Here is a 24,303-nt window from a genome sequence, read left to right on the forward strand (position 1 = left end):
GCAGCAAGCGAGATGACGCCGATCGTTTCGCCCACCCGATAGGGGTTACAAAGCAACCATCACGGTGTTGTCAAGGCATGGGGCACCTTTATCCCCTCAGTGTTTTGTTAATGCATCCGCAGGTCATCCTTCGAGTGGGGTTTCAACAATGATCTTTTCGTAGGTTCACCTACGAAAACCTTGTTATGACTTTTCCTTCTTCCCAATGATAAGGTTCAGTGGACTTCTCGTGACGTCACGAGCAGTGAACCGTCCACATCGTAGCGATTTGAACACTTCACTAGACCATTCAGTCGGTAGGAACGACGACCAGTGTGTACAAAAGATAGGGACGTAGTCAACGTGAGCTGATGACTAGTGCTTACTAGGAATTCCTTGTTGAAGACCAACAATTGCAATGATCTATCCCCATCATAATGAAATTTCAAAGATTACTTGGGCCTATCGGCCAAGGCTATACTCATTGAACACATCAGTGTAGCGCACGTGCAGCCCAGAACATCTAAGGGCATCACAGACCTGTTATTACCTCAAACTTCCTTGGCCTAAGCGGCCATAGTCCCTCTAAGAAGCTAGCCACGAAGGATCACCTCTGCGTAGCTAGTTAGCAGGATGAGGTCTCGTTCGTTAACGAAATTAACCAGACAAATCGCTCTACCAATTAAGAATGGCCATGTACCACCACCCATAGAATCAAGAAAAAGCTTTCAGTCTATCAATCCTTACTATGTTTGGACTTGGTAAGTTACACCGTGTTGAGTCAAATTAAGCCGTAGGCTCTACTCCTGGTGATGCCCTTCTGTCAATTCTTTTAAGTTTCAACCTTCAACCATACTGCCTCTGGAACCCAAAGACTTTGATTTCTTATAAGGTGCCAGCGGAGTCCGAAAAGTAACATCCGTCGATCCCTGGTCGACATCGTTTATGGTTAAGACTAGGATGGTATCTGATCATCTTCAAGTCCCCAACTTTCATTCTTAATTAATGAAAACATCCTTGGCAAATGCTTTCACAGTTGTTTGTCATTGATAAATCTAAGAATTTCACCTCTGACTATGAAATACGAATGCCCTCGATTGTCCCTATTAATCATTACTCCGATCCCGAAGGCCAACATAATAAGACCAAAATCCTATGATGTTATCCCATGCTAATGTATACAACCGTAGGCCTGTTTTAAGCACTCTAATTTTTTCAAAGTAACAGCATCGGAGGAATGACCCAAGTAATTAAGTTTAGGAGTGCATCGCTGGCAGTAGGGACTAGTAGATCGATGCTCACCATGAGATAGATCGGACGACCCAACCCTAGCTCTAACTACGAGCTTTTTAACTGTAACAACTTAAATATATGCTATTGGAGCTGGAATTACCGTGGCTGGTAGCACCAGACTTGCCTTCAATGGATCCTTGTTAAGGGATTTAGATTGCACTCATTTCAATTGCTAGACTCATAAAGCCCAATATTGTTATTTATTGTCACTACCTCTTCATGTCAGGATTGGGTAATTTGCGCGCCTACTGCCTTCCTTGGATGTGGTTGCCGTTTCTCAGGCTCCTTCTCCAAAATCAAACCCTAATTCTCCGTTACTCATCACCACCATAGTAGGCAACTATCCTACCATCAAAAGTTGATAGGGTAAAAATTTGAATGATGCGTCGTCGGCACAAAAGCCATACGATCTGTCGAGTTATCATGAATCATCAGAGCAATGAGCATAGCCTGCATCAACCTTTTATCTAATAAATGCATCCCTTCCAGAAGATGGGGTTTGTTACACGTATTAGCTCTGGAATTACTATGATTATTTGAGTAGTAGGTACCAGCAAACAAACTGTAACTAATTTAATGAGCCATTCATAGTTTTACAGTCTGAATTAGTTCATACTTACACATGCATGGCTTAATCTTTGAGACAAACATATGACTACTGGCTGGATCAACCAGGTAGCATTCTTTCGGGACGTTGGCACCGTGTGGGCCTCAATGCATCGATTGAGTGGCAGAGAGAGCCTAACGCAGAGTGCAAGCATCATACGTGTCGAGCACGTGAAATGCATAGCATCGAACAAATGAGGGCCAAAAGCTCGAGCTCGCTAAATGTTTCGCATCCAAGAGCATGATCAACACCTGTGCACCAATGCAGCCATGGAAGATTGGGTGGCACACTTGGGACACTGGCCATGATTGACGTCTGACTCGTAACCCCTTGAGACATGAAATGGATAAGGGATGGTGAGACATCCGGTTTGCATCGATTCAGGTATGCAGCACAGGATCCTGATTGTGCCCCCGGGGTATGACGATCGCATGGGGGGAGATTGAAGAGGATGACGGGTCGATAGTTTGATGCATCAAGCACAGAGCTTGCCAACATGCACAACCATAGCACCACTCATATGCCCATTGCGTACAAGTGGCAGCATCCACGCACATTGGTTCACAACCCACCCGATCATTTACTCGACGAGTGAGCAGAGGGAATGACATGCGAGGCCATGCCACAACTGATGGCAAGAGACAAACACAAGCAAGGGCCACGAGACAGCCCTTACCATCCGACAGGCAACAACGACATGATACCACCAATGCTTGGCCTAGCCAGGACCATACACGTGAGCTCTGCTGACACCACCCCAGGGGGACATTGCCCAATTTAGGGACTTATTCCTGGGATCTTGGGCAGCATCGACTGCATGCACAGCCTCGTCCAGGCCAAGGTATTTTTATGGTCGATGAAAAGGGACCGCGAGACTGTCAAATATCGAGAGACTTGGCTAGGCCAAGCTCGTAACTATAGCTTCTACTAGTACCACCCCAGGGAGCTGTTGCCCGATTCAGGGACTTGGTCTGGGGTCTAGGATAGCAACCGCTGCATGCATGGGCTCAATCTTGGCTTTCTTTTTTCATATGCAAGCCAACCGATCGATGCCATGGGTGCCTGCTGGTCATCGGAACAACTAGTCATCGGACAAAATGATCGAAAGGCATGCACGCCCTATATTTTGCTTGAGGAACGTTGCCTTGGGTGTGCGCAATGGGAGGCCCATCACGCACACTTACTCCCACCGTGGGGGGAAGAGGGGGTGCCAGACCACCACCCCCTAAAGAGTATTAGAGATTTTGCAGATATGCTACCAGTAGACGTTAAAGTGTCTGAATCAGGGACACTTTTTCCAACATAGGCATATCCTGCATCAAGGGTGAGCAGGTGTCGATGGTGGTCGAGGCACGTGCCCACACCAAGGGCCAGCGCGTGTCGATGGTGTTCGATGCGATTGCCTACACCAAGGGCCATCTTTTGTTGATGCTAATCGATGTAGGTGCCCGCATCAGTTCCAGCTTGTGCATATGCTAATTGAGGCATGTATGCACTGATGACGGTTGAGGCATCTACCCACACCAAGGCCCAGCATGTACTGATGGTGTTCGAGGTAACTGTCCACACCAGGGGCCATCTTTTATCGATGCTGGTTGAGGAATGGCACATTTCGATGGAGAACAAGGCAAGTGCCCGCACCAAGGGCCAGCTTGTGTCGATGGAGGTTGAGGCATGTGCCCGCACCAAGGCCCAGCATATGCTGATGGTGGTCGAGGTAACCGCTCGCACCCATTCAAGGCATGTGCCTGTGTTATGCCCTGGGTGGGAGTGCCAGGCACATCAGGCGCACCAACACACGAGCTAAAGGTTGAGGCCCGCACACCAGGTGCCCTGGCGGGTATTTACATGTAAGACCTAAGAGATAAGGCTAGAACACCGGCCTAGCTTCCAACCAAATCTTTTGGAAGCTTACAGGATCAACAAGAGCCTTCTGGTAGATTTGGTTGACCCTAGGATTCAGGAGTTAGAATCTCGATTGATTGTAATCTTTGTAATTCCTTGATTTTAGCCTTTATTCAAGGGATATTGCCATTAAGTGTAGCTAAAGCCTCAACTATAAATAGAGGGCAGCTTCACCCTTATTTGTACACCATCAAACACTTCTGTTTCAGTGAATATAGAGCATATTTCCAGCATTTTGCCTTGTTATCCTATTTTTCTTTGACTTGTGTAATCAGCCCTTTGCATTGTTCTAGTGCCTGTATGCTTGTGTTTTAGGCTGACTTAGGCATAAATGAGGAGATTCCAAGCCTAAGGCCGCATGAATTTTGAGTGTGAGGTTAGAGCCTGTGACAGTTGGTATCAGAGCAAGTTAGGTTTGGCGTGTTTGTGTTGTGCAGGTTAGATCGTGATTGAAGAGATGGCATCCCAAAGCGACATTGCTAGCCAACAACCAGAGGCCCAGGAGCAGGGGTGTGGAAGAGGCAAAAAAGCTAGTTCAAGAGATATATGGTCTACCATAGACAATAGGCTAACCAAGGTGGAGGTGACCATGGGCGACATAGGGGAGAAGCTTGAGGAAGTGGAGACTCACATTGCATCACTGGACTTCATGGGGAAAGAGATCCAAGGTGAGGTACAAGCTGCTCTCAAGGCATGGACGTGATCACCCAAAGGAATGAGGCCTTGGAGGCTGAAGTGCTGACCTTGCGCAATGGCATGGAGGCCATATGCTAGCGGATGGAGGAGCTTGCCAGCGAGCTCACTGCTTGCAAGACTGCCATTTGGAATGGCATGTTTGCTAGAGTGTCAAAGTCCAGGATGGATGTCCCCAAGCCTAAAGAGTTCAAAGGAACTAGGGCGGCCAAGGAAGTAGACAACTACCTATGGGGTATGAAGCAGTATTTCTAGGCTATGGGCATACGAGACGAGACAATAAAGGTAAGCACCACTGCTATGTATCTCACTGATGTAGCCTTATTCTGGTAGAGGCATATGTGTGATGATATTAGGTGTGGGACTACCAAGATTGGAACCTGGGCAGAGTTTCAAAAGGAGTCCAGAGAGCAATTTTACCAGTAGTATACTGATGATGAGGCACGGGCAAAGCTACGTAAGCTGAGCCAGCAAGGGGACATAAGAATGTTTAGAAATTCTCTGAACTAATGCTACAGATCTCAGATCTAGGTGAGAAGGATGCCTTATTTGCTTTCATGGATGGGCTGAAGCTATGGGTGAAGCATGAGCTACAACGGAGAGGAGTTCATGACTTGGCTAAAGCCATGACTAGTGCTGAGTCCTTGATAGAGTTTAAGCCTCTGAACAAATTCAAGTCGTCTAAGCCCAAGGGTAATGGCAGGGACAAGAGGGACCAGAAGAAACAGTCCAAGGGGAAGGACCGTGATCGGGAGTCCAAAGATGGGGACGAGACCGTTCAACCAAGGATGGTGAAAATAAGCCACCAACAGGTAAATGGAAAGCAAAAGGGGATCGAGAGCCACTAGCATGCTACCTATGTGGAGGGAGCCACATACCGTGCAATTACCCACAGAAAGGCAAGCTGGCTACTGTAGACAAAGAGTTTGATGAAGAGCCAGAGACAAGGGCAGTAAAGCTTGGGTCATTGGTGCTTAATGCTATCCAGAGTAAGGGGAACCATAAGCTAAAGGGCTTGATGTTTACAGATTTGATGGTTACGGGTTAGAAGGTGAGCACACTAGTGGACACAGATGCCTCACATCTTTTTATTTCAGGTGATGGGGCCCAGAAAGTCAAACTAAAGGTGCAGAAAAGGACTGGTACCATTAAAACGGTGAACTCCAAAGAGGTTCCAGCCATTGGAGTAGCGCAGGGAGTGGAGTTACAGCTTGGAGACTGGAAAGGCAAGGAGACTATAGAGGTAATACCCCTTGACAACTATGAGTTTATGATTGGGTTTGATTTCCTTGTTCGGATAAATGCCCTTCTTGTGCCTTTTACCAATTGCATTTTCATCTTAGATGCATGGTGCCAATGCCTAGTACCTTTAAGGAGAGGATCTGAAGTTGGGTCATGGGTGGTGTCAGCCATCCAATTTGCTAAGGCGATAAGCAGAGAAGAAGATACCTTCTTCGTAGCCCTGAAGTATGATGAGCCAAGGGAAAAGGAGACCGAGTCACCCTTGAAGGTGCTGAAAGTGCTAAAGACCTTTAGTGATGTAACGCCTGGAAAGTTGCCTAGCCAGCTACCACCTAAGAGGGAGGTGGACCACAAAATCGAGCTGGTGTCGAGGCCAAGCAATCAGCTAGAGCCTCCTTACCGAATGTCCCTATCAGAATTGGAGGAGTTAAGGAAGGAGCTCGAAGAGTTAGTTGATGTTGGCTTTATCAGGCCATCAAAAGCACCATATGGTGCACCGGTTCTATTCCAGCGTAAGCATGATAGGTCATTGTGGTTGTGCATAGACTACCGAGCTTTGAACAAGCTGACCATCAAGAACAAGTACCCTGTTCCACTTATTATGAACTTGTTAGACAAACTTGGGAGTGTAAGGTGGTTCACTAAATTGGATTTGAGGTTGGGTTACTACCAAGTCATAATCATAGAGGGAGATAAGCCAAAGATAGCATGTGTTACTGGTATGGTTTGTATGAGTTCTTGGTGATGCCTTTCAAACTCACGAATGCCCCAACAAAATTTTGCACCCTTATGAACAAGGTACTTTAGTCGTTCTTTAATCGATTTATTATGGTTTATTCGGATGACATTATGATCTACAGCCAGACTTTGGGAGAGCATGTAGACCACTTGAGACAGGTGTTCGAGGTGTTACGGGTGCACAAGCTGTTTGTCAAAAGGGAGAAACGCTCATTCACCCAGCAGGAGATCTTATTCTTAGGCTACATAGTGGGAGATGGCAAGATACAAATGGATGAAGGCAAGGTGCATGCCATCTTAGAGTGGGAACCACCAGCCAAGGTTACTGACTTGAGGTCATTCTTTGGGCTAGTTAACTACTACAGGGGCCTACAAGATCAGTTGGTGCCTCCTGGCAGATTTGGTTGACCCTACGATTCAAAAGTTAGAATCTTGATTGATTGTAATCTTTGTAATTCCTTGATTTTAGCCTTTATTCTAGGGATATTGCCATGAAGTGTAGCTGAAGCCTCAACTATAAATAGAGGGCTGCTCCACCCTCATTTGTACACCATCAAACACATCTGTTTCAGTGAATATAGAGCATATTTCTAGTATTTACCTTGTTAACCTGTTTCTCCTTAACTTGTGTAATCAACCATCCCCATTGTTCTAGTGCCCACACACTTGTGTTTTAAGCTGACTTAGGCATAAAGAAGGAGATTCCAAGCCTAAGGCCACATGAATTCTGAGTCTGAGGTCAGATCTCGTGATAGTTTGTATCAGAACAAGTTCAGTTTTACGTGTTTGTGTTGTGTAGGTTAGATCATGATTGAGGAGATGGCATCCCAAAGCGACATTGCTAGCCAACAACCAGAGGCCCAGAAGTAGGGGCGTGAAAGTGGCAAGAAAGCTAGTTCAAGAGATATATGGTCTACCATGGACGGTAGCCTGGCCAAGGTGGAGGTGACCATGGGCGACATGGGGGAGAAGCTTGAGGTAGTGGGGACTTACATTGCATCACGAGACACCATGGGGGAGGAGATCCAAGGTGAGCTACAAGCTACTCTCAATAAAGGCATGGACATGATCACCCAAAGGAATGAGGCCTTGGAGGTTGAAGTGCTGACCTTGCGCGATGGCATGGAAGCCATGCGCCAGTAGATGGAGGAGCTTGCCAGCGAGCTCACTACTTGCAAGACTGCCATTGGGAATGGCATGTTTACTGAAGTGTTGAAATCCAAGATGGACGTCCCCAAGCCTAAAGAGTTCAAGGGAACTAGGGCGGCCAAGGAAGTAGACAACTACTTATGAGGTATGGAGCAGTATTTCCAGGCCATGGGCATGCAGGACGAGACAATAAAGGTAAGCACCATTGTTATGTATCTCACTGATGTAGCCTTATTGTGGTGGAGGTGCAGGTGTGATGATATTAGGCATGGAAGTGCTGAGATTGGAACCTAGGCAAAGTTTCAAAAAGAGTTCAGAGAGTAATTTTACCCGTAGTATACTAATGATGAGGCAGGGGCATAGTTACGTAAGTTAAGCCAGCTAGGGGACATAAGGGAGTATGTCCAAAAATTCTCTGAACTAACATTACAGATCTTAGATCTAGGTGAGAAGGATGCCTTATTTACTTTCATGGATGGGCTGAAGCTGTAGGTGAAGCATGAGCTACAACGGAGGGGAGTTCATGACTTGGCTAAAGCCATGACTAGTGCTGAGTCCTTGATAGAGTTTAAGCCTCTGAACAAGTTTGAGTCCTCCAAGCCCAAGGGTAAGGGTAGGGACGAGAGGGACCGAAAAAAATAGTTTAAGGGGAAGGACCATGACCTAGAGTCCAAAGATGGGGACCGAGACCATTCAACCAAAGATGGTGAGAGGAAGCCACTAGCAGGCAAGTGGAAAGCAAAAGGGGACTGAGAGCCACTAGCATGCTACCTATGTAGAGGGAGCCATATAGCACGTAATTGCCCACAGAAGAGTAAGTTAGCTGCTATAGACAAGGAGTCTGACGAAGAGCCAGAGATAAAGGCAACAAAGCTTGGGTCATTGGTGTTTAATGCTATCTAGAGTAAAGGGAGCCGCAAGCCAAAGGGCTTGATGTTTACGGATCTAATGGTTACGGGTCAGAAAGTGAGCACAATGATGGACACAGGTGCCTCACATCTTTTTATTTCAGGTGATGGAGCCCAAAAGCTTAGACTAAAGGTGCAGCAAGGGACTGGTACCATTAAAATGATGAACTCCAAGGAGGCATTGGAGTAGCGCAGGGAGTGGAGTTGTAGCTTGGAGATTAGAAAGGTAAGGAGACCATAGAGGTAATACCCTTTGATGACTATGAGTTTGTGATTGGGTTGGATTTTCTTGTTCGGATTAACACCCTCATTGTGCCTTTTACCAATTACATTTGCATTTTGGATGCACAGTGCCAATGCCTAGTACCTTTGAGGAGAGGGTCTAGAGTTGGGTCACGGGTGGTGTCAGCCATCCAATTTGCCAAGGCGATAAGCAGAGAAGAAAACACCTTTTTGGCAACCTTGAAGTATGATGAGCCAAGGGAGAAAGAGACCGAGTCACCCTTGGAGGTGCTAAAGGTCCTAAAGACCTTTAGTGATGTAATGCCCGCAAAGCTATCTAGCCAGCTACCACCTAAGAGGGAGGTGGACCACAAGATCAGCTGGTGTCCAAGGCTAAGCCACCAGCTAGAGCCTCTTAGCGAATGTCCCCACCAGAGTTGGAGGAGTTAAAGAAGCACCTCAAAGAGTTAGTTGATGCTGGCTTCATCAGGCCATCGAAGGTACCATATGGTGCACCGATTCTATTCTAGCACAAGCATGATGGGTCGTTATGGCTGTGCATAGACTACCAGTCTTTGAACAAGCTAACCATCAAGAACAAGTACCTTATCCCACTCATTGTGGACTCGTTCGACCAACTTGGGAGCCTAAGGTGGTTCACCAAGCTGGATTTGAGGTCGGGTTACTACCAAGTTAGGATCGTAGAGGGAGATGAGCCAAAGACAGCATGTCTCACTCGATATGGTTCGTATGAGTTCTTGGTGATGCCTTTCGGACTCACGAATGCCCCAGTAACATTCTGCACCCTTATGAATAAGGTACTTCAGTCGTTCTTTAATCGATTTGTTATGGTTTATTTAGATGACATTGTGATCTACAGCCAGACTTTAGGAGAGCATGTAGACCACTTGAGACAATTGTTTAAGGTGTTACGGGTGCACAAGCTATTTGTCAAGAGGGAGAAGTGCTCATTCACCCAGTAGGAGATCCCATTCCTAGGCCACATAGTGAGAGGTGGCAGGATACACATGGATGAAAGCAAGGTGCATGCCATCCTAGAGTGGAAACCGCCAACTAAGGTCACTAAGTTGAGGTCATTCCTTGGGCTGGTTAACTAATACAGGCATCTCATCAAAGGTCACTCAGCTATAGCCATGCCATTGACTGACTTGCTCGAGAAAGGGAGAGCATGGGAGTGGAGCACAGGGTGCCAGGAAGCCTTTGACAGGTTGAAACAGGTTATGATCAAAGAGCCAGTCTTAGCCTTGCCAGACCATGCCAAGCCATATGAGGTGCATACAGATGCATCGGACTTTGGCATAGGGGGCATGTTAATGTAGGAGGGACATCCAGTAACGTTTGAGAGTAGGAAGCTGAACGAGACTAAGCATAAGTACACAGTCTAGGAGAATGAGATGATTACAGTGGTGCACTACTTGCACACTTGGCACCATTACCTGTTGGGGTCAAGGTTCATGGTTAGGATAAACAATGTGGCAACCAGCTACTTCCAGATACAAAAGAAGCTGTCCCTCAAGCAGGCGAGATGGTAAGATTTTCTTACGAAATTTAATTTTCAGATGGAGTACTAGCTAGGGTGGGTGAACCTGGTGGCAGACACCCTGAGCAGGAAGGCTAACCTTGCTGCCATTAGCCAACAAGAGGGGTCACTATTACCGCACATCAAGGAGGGACTTGTGCATAATCCTACAATCAAAGCTCTTTATAGAGTATGCCCAGTAAGGTAAGACTAGGTGATTTTGGGTGCAAGATGGTTTGTTATACACCAAGGGCAGTAGACTATTTGTGCCGTAGCATGGGAAGCTCTGCAAGGAAATTTTGCAAGAGTGCCATGATTCAAGGTGGGTTGGACATTAGGAGTGAGTCGTACCTTGGTGCTGATCGAGGATCGGTAGTACTAGTCACACATGAGGGAAGATGTGGAGGCATATGTGAAGACTTGTTTTGTGTGCCAACAGGACAAGGTAGAGCTCAAGAAACCAAGCAATCTCTTGGAGTGATTACGAGTGCCAAAGTGACCATAAGAGAGTGTTTCTCTTGACTTTATAGTCTATCTACCTGAAGCAGAGGGGTTTGGAAGCATCATGGTAATGGTGGATAGGTTTTCCAAATATGGAATCTTCATTCCAGCAACTAAGGAGTGCCCAGTCGAGGAGGTAGCTTGATTGTTCCTGAAGAACATGGTTAAGTACTGAGGAGTGCCAAGGACCATTGTTAGTGGTCGGGATGGGCATTTCACAGGCAGGTTCTAGACTAAGTTGATCAAGCTATTAGGGTTAGACTTGAACTTTTCCACCAACATGCATCCACAGACCGATGGGTAGACTAAGCATGTGAATGGACTATTGGAGGTCTACCTCAGGCACTATGTGAATGCCACACAAAGGGACTGGCCAAAGCTACTAGATGTTGTACAGTTTTCTTACAATTGCAAAGGAGCGAGGTAACAAACCAGAGCCCATTTGAGGTTGTGATAGGGCAACAACCACTAACACCCGATTCGATTGCTGTAAGTTATACAGGGCCAAAACCAATAGAATACAAGTTTGCCAAGGCATGGCAAGAGCAGATTGACTTGGCCAGAGTCTATCTACACAAGGCGGCAAAGAGGTCGAAGAAGTGGGTAGACCAGAATAGGCAGGACGTGCAATTCCAAGTTGGAGACTTAGGGTTGGTGAAGCTGCATCCCATTGTGCACTATAGGGGGCTACACAAAGGCCTAGTTCAGAGGTATAAAGGACCTTTTTGAGTAGTCAAGAGGGTAGGCAAGGTTGCCTACAAGCTGGATATGCCACCCAAGTCGATGGTACGCTCGATGTTCCATGTAAGCATGCTCAAACCATTCCATGAGGATAATGGAGATCCAGGATGGGCAGAGTCAAAGCGTGCGCCATTGGGAGCAAGGGCCTCATATGAGAAGGAGGTCCATAGCATCATAGCTGACCGGAAGGTGAGACAAAAAAACTATCAACCAAGACAAGAGTACTTGGTGCACTCGAAGAGACTTTCAAATAGTGAGGCAAGCTGGGAACTAGCAGAGGACTTATGGTAGTTCGAAGACCAGATCAGGCAGTACCATGTAGAGGATACAATGAGGACGTTGCATAATCAGGTGGGGGAGAATGTTACCCCTAGACGGGTACACCAAGCACATCAGGCACACCAGCAAGTGAGCCAGATGTTGAGGCTAGCACACCAGGCACACTGGCAAGTATTTGTATGCAAGGCATAAGAGAGAAGGCTAGAATGCCAGCCCAGCTTGCAGGTTAACCCGTGAGGCTAAGGCTTAGCCTACAGGCTATCCGTACCACATCCAGAGGGGTCCAAGGTGGGAGATACATAAGTGAATCTTTTGAAAGCTTACAGGATCAGCAGGAGCCTCCTGGCAGATTTGGTTGGCCCTACGATTCAGGAGTTAGAATCCTGATTGATTGTAATCTTTGTAATTCCTTGATTTTAGCCTTTATTCTAGGGATATTACCATTAAGTGTAGCTAGAGCCTCAACTATAAATAGAAGGCTGCTACACCCTCATTTGTACACCATCAAACACTTCTGTTTCAGTGAATACAGAGCATATTTCCAGCATTCTGCCTTGTTATCCTATTTCTTTTTAACTTACGTAATCAGTCCTTCCCATTGTTCTAGTGCCCACACGCTTGTGTTTTAGGCTGACTTAGGCATAAAGAAGGAGATTCCAAGCCTAAAGCCACATAGATTTTGAGTCTGAGGTCGGAGCCCATGATAGTTGGTATCAGAGCAAGTTTAGTTTTACGTGTTTGTGTTATGCAGGTTAGATCATGATTGAGGAGATGGCATCCCAAAGTGACGTTGCTAGCTAACAACCAGAAGCCCAGGAGTAGGGGTGTGGAAGAGGTGAGAAAGCAAGTTCAAGAGATATATGGTCTACCATGGATGGTAGGCTGGCTAAGGTGGAGGTGACCATGGGTGACATAAAGGAGAAGCTTGAGAAAGTGGAGACTCACATTGCATCGCTAGACTCCGTGGGAGAGGAGATCCGAGGTGAGCGACAAGCTACTCTCAATAAAGGCATGGACTTGATCACCTAAAAGAATGAGACCTTAGAGGCTGAAGTCATGACCTTGCACGATGGCATGGAGGCCATGCACCAACGGATGGAGGAGCCTGCCAGTGAGCTCGTTGCTTGCAAGACTGCCATTGGGAATGGCATGTTTGTTGAAGTGTCTAAGTCCAGGATGGATGTCCCCAAGCCTAAAGAGTTCAAGGGAACTAGGGTGGCCAAGGAAGTAGACAACTACCTATAGGGTATGGGGCAATATTTCCTGGCCATGGGCATGCAGGACGAGACAATAAAGGTAAGCACCGCTGCTATGTATCTCATTGATGTAGCCTTATTGTGGTAAAGGCACAGGGGTGATTATGTTAGGCATGGGAGCGCGAAGATTGGAACCTGGGTAGAGTTCCAAAAAGAGCACAGGGAGTAATTTTACCCAAAGTATGCCGATGATGAGGCACGGGTAAAGTTGCACAGGCTGAGCTAGCAAAAGGACATAAGGGAGTATGTCCAGAAATTATCTGAACTAATGCTATAGATCTCAGATCTAAGAGAAAATGATGCCTTATTTACTTTCATGGATGGGCTGAAATCGTGGGTGAAGCATGAGCTACAACGGAGGGGAGTTCATGACTTGGCTAAAGCCATGACTACTGCTGACTCCTTGATAGAGTTTAAGCTTTAAGCCTCTGAACAAGTTCGAGTCCTCTAAGCCCGAGGGTAAGGGCAGGGATGATAGGGTCCAGAATAAGCAATCCAAAGGGAAGGAACGTGATCGGGAGTCCAAGGTTGGAGATCGAGACCCTTTAACCAAGGATGGCGAGAGGAAGCCATCAGCAAGCAAGTGGAAAGCAAAGGGGTACTAAGAGCCACTAGCATGCTACCTTTTGTGGAGAGAGCCACATAGCCTGTAATTACCCATAAAAAGGCAAGCTGGCTGCTGTAGACAAGGAGTCTGACGAGGAGCCAAAGTCAGAGGCAGTAAAGCTTGGGTCATTGGTGCTCAATGCTGTCTAGTGTAAGGGGAGCCGTAAGCCAAAGGGCTTGATGTTTGTGGATCTGATGGTTGTGGGTCAGAAGGTGAGCGCACTGGTGGACACAGGTGCCTCACATCTTTTTATTTCAAGTGATGGAGTCCAGAAACTCAGACTAAAGGTGTAAAAAAGGATTGGTACCATTAAAATGGTGAACTCCAAAGAGGTTCTAGCCATTGGAGTAGTATGAGGAATGGAGTTACAGCTTGGAGTTTGGAAAGGCAAGGAGACCATAGAGGTAATACCCCTTGACGACTATGAATTTGATTGGGTTGGATTTTTTTGTTCAGATTAACATCCTCTTTACGCCTTTTGCCAATTGCATTTGCATCTTAGGTGCATAATGCCAATGCATAGTGCCATTGAAATGAGGGTCTAAAGTTAGATCAAGGGTGGTGTCAGCCATCCAATTTGCCAAGATGGTAAGCAGAGAAGAAGAATGCTTCTTGGCAGCCCTGAAGTATGATGAGCCAAGGGAGAAGGAGACCGAGTCACCCTTGGAGGTGCTAAAGGTACTGAAGACTTTTAGTGATGTAATGCCCGTAAAGCTACCTAGCCAGCTACCACCTAAGAGAGAGGTGGACCACAAGATTGAGCTAGTGTCCGAGGTCGAGCCATCAGTTAGAGCCCCTTACCAAATGCCCCTACCAGAGTTGGAAGAGTTAAGGAAGTAGCTCAAAGAGTTAGTTGATGCTGGTTTCATCAGGCCATCAAAGGCACCATATGGTGCATCAGTTTTATTTCAGTGTAAGCATGATGGGTCATTGTGGTTGTGCATAGACTATCGGGCTTTGAACAAGCTGACCATCAAGAACAAGTATCCTATCCCACTCATTGTGGACTTGTTTGACCAACTTGGGAGCGCAAGGTGGTTCACCAAGCTGGATTTGAGGTTGGGCTACTACCAAGTCAGGATCACGGAGGGAGATGAGCCAAAGATAGCATGTGTCACTCGGTATGGTTCGTATGAGTTCTTGGTCATGCCATTCAGACTCATGAATGCCCCGGCAACGTTTTACATCCTTATGAACAAGGTACTTCAATCATTCTTTGATCGGTTTGTTGTGGTTTATTTGGATGACATTGTGATCTATAGCTAGACTTTGGAAGAGTATGTAGACCACTTGAGACAAGTGTTCAAGGTGTTACGGGTGCACAAGCTAGTTTCTAAGAGGGAGAAGTGCTTATTCACCCAGCAGGAGATCCCATTCCTAGGCCACATAGTGGGAGGTGGTAGGATACGTATGGATGAAGGCAAGCTGCACACCATCCTGGAGTGGGAACCGCCAGCCAAGGTCACTGAACTAAGGTCATTCCTTGGGCTAGTTAACTACTACAGGCACTTCATCAAAGGTCACTTAGCGATAGCCACGCCATTGACTGACTTGCTCAAAAAAAGGAGAGCATGGGAGTAGAGCGCAGGGTGCCAGGAAGCCTCTGATAAGTTGAAGTAGGCTATGATCGAGGAGCCAGTCTTGGCCTTGCTAGACCATGCCAAGTCGTATGAGGTGCATACGGATGCATTAGACTTTGCCATAGGGGGCACGTTAATGTAGGAGGAACATCCAGTCACGTTCGAGAGTAAGAAGCTGAATGAGACTGAGCGTAAGTACACGGTCCAAGAGAAAGAGATAATTGCAGTGGTGCACTACTTGTGCACTTGGTGCCATTACCTGTTGGGGTTGAGGTTCGTGGTTAGGATGGACAATGTGGCAACCAGCTACTTCTAGACGTAGAAGAAGCTGTCCCCCATACAGGCAAGATGGTAAGATTTTCTTACAAAATTTGATTTCCAGATGGAGTACAAGCCGGGGTGCCCTGAGCGGAAAGGTAACCTTGTTGCCATTAGCCAACCAGAGGTGTCACTGGTGCCACACATCAAGGAGAGACTTACGCATGATCCTACAGCCAAGGCTCTTATGGAGTACGCCCAGCAAGGTAAAACTAGGTGGTTTAGGGTGCAAGATGGTTTGTTGTACACCAGGGGTAGTAGACTATTTGTGCCGTAGCATGGGAAGCTCTGCAATGAAGTTTTGCAAGAGTGCCATGAATCAAGGTAGGCTGGACACCCAGGAGTGAGCCGCACCTTGGTGTTGCTAGAGGACCGATACTACTAGTCGCACATGAGGGACGATGTGGAGGCCTATGTGAAGACTTATCTTGTGTGCCAACAAGACAAGATGGAGCTCAAGAAACCAGGTGGTCTCTTAGAGCCATTGCCAGTGCCAGAGCGACCATGAGAAAGTGTTTCTTTGGACTTTATAGTCGGTCTACCCAAAGAAGAGGGGTTTGAAAGCATCGTGGTAGTGGTGGACAGGTTTTCCAAGTATGGAATCTTCATTCCAACAACTCTTCATCCCAACAACCAAGGAGTGCCTAGCTGAGGAGGTACCTCGATTGTTCCTGAAGAACATGGTTAAGTATTGGGGAGTGTCGAGAACCATTGTTAGTGATTGGGACAGGCGTTTCATGGGCAGGTTTTGGACTGAGTTGTTCAAGCTGTTGGGGTCAAACTTGAACTTTTCAACCAGCATGCATCCACAGATAGATGGGCAGACTGAGTGTGTGAATGGACTATTGGAGGTCTACCTTAGGCACTATGTGATTGCCACACAAAGGGACTGGCCAAAGCTACTAGATGTTGCATAGTTTTCCTACAACTTGTAAAAGAGCGAGGTAACAAACCAGAGCCCATTTGAGGTTGTGACAGGGTAACAACCACTAACACCTAGTTTGATTGCTACAGATTATATAGGGTTGAATCCAACAGCATACAAGTTTGCCAAGGCATGGCAAGAGCAAACTGACTTGGCTAGAGTCTGTCTACACAAAGTGGCAAAGAGGTCGAAAAAGTGGGCAAACCAAAATAGGTGAGACATGTAGTTCCAGGTTGGAGACTTGGTGTTGGTGAAGCTGCATCCCATTGTGCCCCACAAGGGGCTGTACAAAGGCCTAGTCCAGAGGTATGAGGGACCTTTCTGAGTAGTCAAGAGGGTAGGCAAGGTTGCCTACAAGTTGGATATGCCACCCAAGCTGAGGGTACACCCGGTGTTTCATGTAAGCATGTTTAAGCCGTTCCATGAAGATGAGAGGGGTCCAAGATGAACAAGTCAAAGCATGCACCATTGGGAGCAAGGGCCTCATATGAGAAGGAGGTCTACAGCATCATAGCTGATTGAGAGGTGAGACTGAAAAACTACCAACCAAGACAATAGTACTTAGTGCACTAGAAGGGACTTCCAGATAGTAAGGCGAGCTGGGAACCAGCAGAGGACTTATGGTAGTTCAGGCACCAGATCAGGCAGTACCATGTAGAAGACGTAACAAGGGCATTGCACAATCAGTGGGAGAGAATGTCATACCCTGGGCGGGTGCACCAAGCACATCAGGCGCACCAACATGCGAGCCAGAGGTTAAGGCCCGCACACAAGACGTGCTGGTGGGTATTTATGTGCAAGGCCTAGGAGACAAGGCCAGAAAGCCTACCTAGCTTGCAAGCCAGCCCATGAGGCCAAGGCTTAGCCTGCAGGCTGATCGCACCACATCCAGAGGGGCCCAAGGTGGGAGATACACAAGTGAATCTTCTGGAAGCTTGCAGGATCAGCAGGAACCTCTGGCAGATTTGATTGACCCTAGAATTCAGGAGTTAGAATCTTGATTGATTGTAATCTTTGTAATTCCTTGATTTTAACCTTTATTCTAGGGATATTGCCATTAAGTGTAGCTGGAGCCTTAGCTATAAATAGAAGGCTACTCCACTCTCATTTGTACACCATCAAGCACTTCTGTTTCAGTGAATACAGAGCATATTTCCAGCATTCTGCCTTGTTATCCTGTTTCTCTTTAACTTGCGTAATTAGCCCTTCCTATTGTCCTAGTGCCTACACAGTTGTGTTTTAGGCTGACTTAGGCATAAAGGAGAAGATTCCAAGCCTAAGGTCACATGAATTCTGAGTCTAAGGTCGGAGCCCATGACACCCGCACCAATGCCCAACAAGTGCCGATGGTGCTCGAGACAACCGCCCGCACCAAGGGCCATCTTCTATCGATGCTCATCAGGGCATGCATGTGTCAATGGTGGTCAAGGCAAGTGCCTGTACCAAGGGCCAACATGTGCCGATGGCGGTCGAGGCAAGTGCCCATACCAAAAGGCAACCTGTGCCGATGATGGTCGATGCATGTGCCATCACCATGCGGCATCATGTGCCATTGATGGTCGAGGCCTTGGTCGAAGTTTGATTTTGAGCCACGGTGCAAATTTTGGGCTAGGGCATGTGCTGGTGCTGCATTTTTTTTGCCCGGGGCACCATCTCTGGAGCATCACCAGAGAACCTGACCGGCAATATCGGGGGTTCCGGCAATATGGGGGGACGGGGGGTGTGCGCACATGATGTGCGATGGGTGCTGGTACTTGGCCCTTATATTGGCCCTTATCTCTCAACAAACCTCAAGAACTCACACCCTCTTAAATAGCATATGAGATTTTACAGGTTTACTGCCAGTAGCCATTCAAGTATCTAAATGGGGACATTTTTTTCAAATGGTCACAACATTTTCTACACTTAGAGTTTTTAGCTGAATTTTTTTGTGCGTGCCAACAAAAATACAATGATCACGTATACCAAATTTGGGGCCAAAACTCTTTTTAAAAAATTTTAAAAAATCTTGAATCACAAAAAATTTTGAAAATAGTGAAAAATAGAAAATGAGTCATCTTGCCATGAAACTTCACATGACGGCTTCGAGGACCATTGTATGAATTTACAAGCCATAAAATTGGCATTGGCATGGAAAAAATATGAAGATGTGCCTAAACCCACCTATAACCCGATCGTGGCATGCATGGTGCTTGGCCTAGGCTCTGGGCACCCGCACATGGTGTGCGGGCACTGGGGAGTGCTCATGTGAATTCATAGGCCATAAAAATGATATTGGCATGGCAGAAATATCAAGATGTGCCTAAACCCACCTACCACCCAATCGTGGCACCCATTGGTGCTCGGCTCGGGCTCAGGCACCTGCGCGTGGTGCACGGGTATTGGGGAGGGCTCATATGAATTCATGGACCACAAAAATGGCTTTGGCATACAAATTTTATTCCCAGTCTAAGCTCTGATTGGACTAAGGGTTGTGGCAGCAGGACCCGTAGCAGGATCGATAGCATACAAAGGGGAACCCGATCGATCCTCAGCTTGCGCATCCTACCTCTCTGGCCGGCATAGTGCCTGCCCACTTGTTTTGTAGGTTGACATAGGCATACGAAGTTCATTCCTAGCCTAAGCTCAAACTAGACCGAGGGTTGTGACAGTAGGACCCGCAACAGGATCGACAGCACGCAGAGGAGGATCGAGTTGATCATTAGCTTACGCATCCTACCTCTCTGGCCGGCTCAGTGCTTGCACACTCATTTCATAGGTTGACTTAGGCATATAGAGTTCATTCCCAGTCTAAGCATATGAAGTTCATTCCCAGTCTAAGCTCAGATCGGACTGATGGTTGTGTAGCAAGACCCGCAAGAGGATCGGTAACACATAGAGGGAGACCGGGTCAATCTTCAGCTTACGTATTCTGCCTCTCTGGCCGGCTCAGTGCTCGCATGCTTGTTTCATGGGTTGACGTAGGCATATGGAGTTCATTCCCAGTCTAAGCCCCAGCCAGACCAAGGGACTTGCAGTAAGATCTGTAGCACATAGAAGGGGATCGGGTCGATCCTTAGCTTGCACATCCTAGCTCTCTGACCGGCTCAACGCCCGCATGTTTGTTTCATGGGTTGACATAAGCATATGGAGTTCATTCTCAGTCTAAGCCCCAGCCAGACTGAGGGACTCGCAGTAGGATCTGTAGCACGCAGAGGGGGACCAAGTCGATCCTCGGCTTATGCATCCTACCTCTTTGGTCGGTTCAGTACCCGTACACTCATTTTGTGGGTTGACTTAGGCATACGAAGTTCATTTCCAATCTAAGCCCCAGTCGAACCAAGGGACCACAGTAGGATCCACAGCACATCGAGAGGGATCGGGTCAATCCCTAGCTTGTACATTCTGTCTCTCTGGCCAGCTTAGTGCCCGCACGTTTGTTTCATGGGTTAACATAGGCGTACATAGTGCATTCCCAGTCTTGACCAACCAAGGGCCAGATGCTATCGATGGCATTTATGGCAACCATCGAGGGGGACCTACAGGGAGATCCTTAGCTCGTGCATCCTGCTTTCGTGGTTGGTTTAGTGCCCGCACGCTCATTTCATGGGTCGATTGGGGTGAGCGGAGTTCATTCTCGGTCAGGATCAAGGGACAGAGGGCCTTGGGTCATGTGTAACCCCAGAAGAGGGCATCGTGAAAAGAAGGAAGGTTGATAGGGGAAGGGCGGGAGGGACGAATCGAAGTGACAAAAAGCTAAATCTTAGTGGATCGTGGCAGTAAGGCCACTTAGCCACTTACAATACCCCGTCACGTATTTAAGGCATCTGCAAGGGATTCCACCCCTTGTTTGGTGGGAATTAAGCTCCAAGGAGGCTCATGTGGCTCGTCCACAGTGGGGGTTGCACCTACGACACGTTCCCTTAGAGGCTATGGGCCCCTATTGTGGGTCGACAATCGGGTAACGAGCGCGCGCGTTGCTTCTAGCTCAGATTCTGACTTAGAGGTGTTCAGTCATAATCCAGCGCACGGTAGCTTCATACTACTGGCTTTTTAACCAAGCGTGATGACCAATTGTATGAATCAATGATTCCTCTCATACTAGGTTGAAATACTATGGATCTCTCTCATCCTCATGGAATGGCTTGAGCATGCTTACATGGAACACCGAATGTACCTTCAACTTGGGTGGCATATCCAACTTGTAGGCAACCTTGCCTACCCTCTGGACTACTCGAAAAGGTCCTTCATTCCTCTGGACTAGGCCTTTGTGCAGCCCCCTGTGGCATACAATGGGATGTAGCTTTACCAACACCAAGTCTTCAACCTAAAACTATATGTCCCGTCTATTCTGGTCTACCCACTTCTTTGACCTCTTTGCTGTCTTGTGTAGACAGACTCTGGCCAAGTTAGTTTGCTCCTACCACACCTTGGCAAATTGTATACTACTAGATTTGGCCCTGTATAACTTACGATAATCGAACCGGGTGTTAGTGGTTGTTGACCTATCAAAACCTCAAATGGGCTCTGGTTCATTGCCTTGCTCTTTTACGAGTTGTAGGAAAATTGCGTAACATCTAGTAGCTTTGTCCAGTCCCTTTTTGTGGCACTCACATAGTGCCTGAGGTAGAACTCCAATAGTCCATTCACATGCTCTATCTGCCCATCGGTCTGCAGATGCATGCTGGTGGAAAAGTTCAAGTCTGACCCTAATAGCTTGAACAACTCAGTCTAGAACCTGCCCGTGAAACGCCCATCCCGATCACTAATAATGGTCCTTGGCACTCTACAGTACTTAACCATGTTCTTCAGGAACAATCGAGCTGCCTCCTCGGCTGGGCACTCCTTGGTTGCTAGAATGAAGATTCTATACTTGGAAAACCTATCCACCACTACCATGATGCTTCCAAACCCCTCTGCTTTGGGTAAACTGACTATAAAGTCCATGAAACACTCTCCCATGGTTGCTCTAGCACTGGCAATGGCTCCAAGAAACCGCCTGGTTTTTTGAGCTCCACCTTGTCCTGTTGGCATATAAGATAAGTCTTCACATCGTCCCTCATGTACGGCTAGTAGTACCGGTCCTCTAGCAATGCCAAGGTGTGGCTCACTCCTGGGTGTCCAGCATACCTTGAATCATGGCACTCTTGCAAAACTTCCTTGTGGAGCTTCCCATGCTACGGCATAAATAGTTTACTACCCCTAGTGTACAACAAACCATCTTGCACCTAGAATCGCCTAGTTTTACCTTACTGGGCGTACTCCATAAGAGCCTTGGCTATAGGATCATGCGTAAGTCCCTCCTTGATACGCACCAGTGACCCCTCTGGTTGGCTAATGGCAGTAAGGTTAGCCTTTATGCTCAGGGCATCTGCCACCAGGTTCGCCTGCCACGGTTTGTATTTCATCTGGAAATCAAATTTTTCAAGAAAATCTTACCATCTCACCTGCTTGAAGGATAGCTTCTTCTGCGTCTGGAAGTAGCTGGTCACCACATTGTCCATCCTAACTATGAACCTCAACCCCAACAGGTAATGACGTCAAGTGTGCAAACGGTGCACCACTACAATCATCTCTTTCTCTTGGATCGTGTACTTGCGTTCAGTCTTGTTTAGCTTTCTGCTTTTGAACATGACTGAATGTCCCTCCTGCATCAACACGCCCTCTATGGCAAATTTTGATGCATCCATATGTACCTCATATGGCTTGGCATGGTCTGGCAACGCCAAGACTGGCTCTTCGGTCATAGCCTACTTCAACCTATCAAAGGCTTCCTGGCACCTTGCGCTCCACTCCCATGCTTTCCCTTTCTTTAGCAAGTCAGTCAATGGCATGGCTATTGCTAAGTAACCTTTGATAAAGCGCCTGTAGTAGTTAACCAGCCCAAGGAATGACCTCAACTCAGTAACCTTGGATGGCGGTTCCCACTCCAAGATGGCATGCACTTTGCCTTCATCCATGTGTATCTTGCCATCTCTCACTATGTGGCCTAGGAATGGGATCTCTTGCTGGGTGAATGAGCACTTCTCCCTCTTGACAAATAGCTTATGCACCCACAACACCTCGAACACCTATCTCAAGTGGTCTACATGTTTTCCCAAAGTCTGGCTGTAGATCATAATGTCACCCAAATAAACCATAACAAATCGATCAAGGAATGACTGAAGTACCTTGTTCATAAGGGTGCAGAATGTTGCTAGGGCATTCATGAGTTTGAAGGGCATAATCAGGAACTCATACGAACCATACCGAGTGACACATGCTATCTTTGGCTCATCTTCCTCCGTAATCCTGACTTGGTAGTAGCCCGACCTCAAATCCAAGTTGGTGAACCACCTTGCGCTCCCAAGTTGGTTGAACAAGTCTGCAATGAGTGGGATAGGGTACTTGTTCTTGATGGTCAACTTATTCAAAGCCTAATAGTCTATGCACAACCACAACGACCCATCATGCTTACGTTGGAATAGAACCGATACACCATTTGGTGCCTTCGATGGCTTGATGAAGCTAGCATCAACTAACTTTTTGAGCTGCTACCTTAACTCTTTCAACTCTGGTGGGGACATTCGGTAAGGGGCTCTAGCTGGTGACTTGGCCTCGGACACCAGCTCGATCTTGTGGTCCACCTCCTTCTTAGGTGGTAGCTGACTGGGTAGCTTTACGGGTATCACATCACTAAAGGTCTTTAACACCTTTAGCACCTCCAAGGGTGACTCAATCTCCTTCTCCCTTGGCTCTTCATACTTTAGGGCTACCAAGAACGTGTCTTCTTCTCTACTTACTACCTTGGCAAATTGGATGGTTGACACCACCTGGAACCCAACTCTGAACCCCCTCCTCAATGGTATTAGGCATTGGCACCGTGCATCCAAGATACAAATACAATTGGCGAAAGGCACAAAAACGGTGTTAATCCGAACAAGAAAATCCAACCCAATCACAAACTCATAGTCATCAAGGTGTATTACCTCTATGGTTTCCTTGCTTTTCTAGTTTCCAAGCTGTAACTCCACTCCCCTTGTTACTCCAATGGTTGGAATCTCTTTGGAGTTCATTGATTTAATGGTACCAATCCCTTTCTACACCTTTAGTCTGAGCTTTCGAGCTCCATCACTAGAAATAAAAAGATGTGAGGCACTAGTGTCCACCAGTGTGCTCACCTTCTGACCCGTAACCATTAGATCTGTAAACATCAAGCCCTTTAGCTTGTGGCTCCCCTTACTTTGGATAACATTGAGCACCAATGACCCAAGCTTTGTTGCCCCTGACTCTGGCTTCTCATCAGAATCCTTGTTTATAGCAACCAGCTTACCCTTTTATGGGTAATTACACACTATGTGGCTCCCTCCACATAGGTAGCATGCTAGTGGCTTTCAGTCCCCTTTTTTTTTCCACTTGCCTGCTGGTGGCTTCCTCTTGCCATCCTTAGTTGAATGATCTCGATCTCTTTCCTTGGACTCCCGATCATGACCCATCCTCTTGGACTGTTTCTTCTGATCCCTATCGTCCTTGCCTTTACCCTTGGGCTTGAAAGACTCAAACTTGTTCAGAAGCTTAAACTCTATCAAGGACTCAGCAGTAGTCATGGCTTTAGCCAAGTCATGAACTCCCCTCCGTTGTAGCTCATGCCTCACCCATAACTTCAACCTATCCATGAAAGCAAATAAGGCATCCTTCTTACCTAGATCCAAGATCTGTAGCATCAGTTCAGAGAATTTTTGGACATACTCCCTTATGTCCCCTTGCTAGCTCAGCCTGTGTAACTTTACCCATGCCTTATCATCGGTGTACTCCAGGTAAAATTGCTCTCTGAACTCTTTTTGGAACTCTACCTAGGTTGC

General features: G+C 47.0%; 1 pseudogene; it reads right to left on the minus strand.

The window, feature by feature from the left end:
- Window positions 1-146: 146 nt before the first annotated feature.
- Window positions 147-1,950, minus strand: LOC149517729 (18S ribosomal RNA; annotated as a pseudogene).
- Between the last annotated feature and the right edge of the window lie 22,353 nt (window positions 1,951-24,303).

Source organism: Durio zibethinus, chromosome 8 (assembly GCF_047325235.1).
Source record: "Durio zibethinus cultivar Kanyao isolate XHJ-2024 chromosome 8, ASM4732523v1, whole genome shotgun sequence".
NCBI lineage: Eukaryota > Viridiplantae > Streptophyta > Magnoliopsida > Malvales > Malvaceae > Durio > Durio zibethinus.